The sequence below is a fragment of the Octopus bimaculoides genome, chromosome 3 (genome assembly GCF_001194135.2).
Source record: "Octopus bimaculoides isolate UCB-OBI-ISO-001 chromosome 3, ASM119413v2, whole genome shotgun sequence".
Classification (NCBI taxonomy): domain Eukaryota; kingdom Metazoa; phylum Mollusca; class Cephalopoda; order Octopoda; family Octopodidae; genus Octopus; species Octopus bimaculoides.
In genome coordinates, this window is record NC_068983.1 from 137,559,030 (window position 1) to 137,559,283 (window position 254).

The 254-nt window shown below is 49.2% G+C and overlaps 1 protein-coding gene across 1 annotated transcript in view; it reads left to right on the top strand.

The window, feature by feature from the left end:
* Positions 1 to 254, top strand: part of LOC106877739 (zinc finger and BTB domain-containing protein 11) — a 5,149-nt gene that overhangs the window by 504 nt on the left and 4,391 nt on the right. The gene's annotated exons all lie outside the window — the stretch shown is intronic.

Here is a 254-nt window from a genome sequence, read left to right on the forward strand (position 1 = left end):
CTCTGGGAGTGGTTGGCGTTAGGAAGGGCATCCAGCTGCAGAAACTCTGCCAGATCAGATTGGAGCCTGGTACAGCCATCTGGCTCACCAGTCTCCAGTCAAACCGTCCAATCCATGCCAGCATGGAAAGCAGACATTCAACAATGATGATGATGACGATGATATATATATATATATATATACCTTTGGAAATGTGCTGTGCGTGAGAAGACCCGGCAAGCCAAGTAAGATCGTTGCCAGTGCCCCTGGACTGG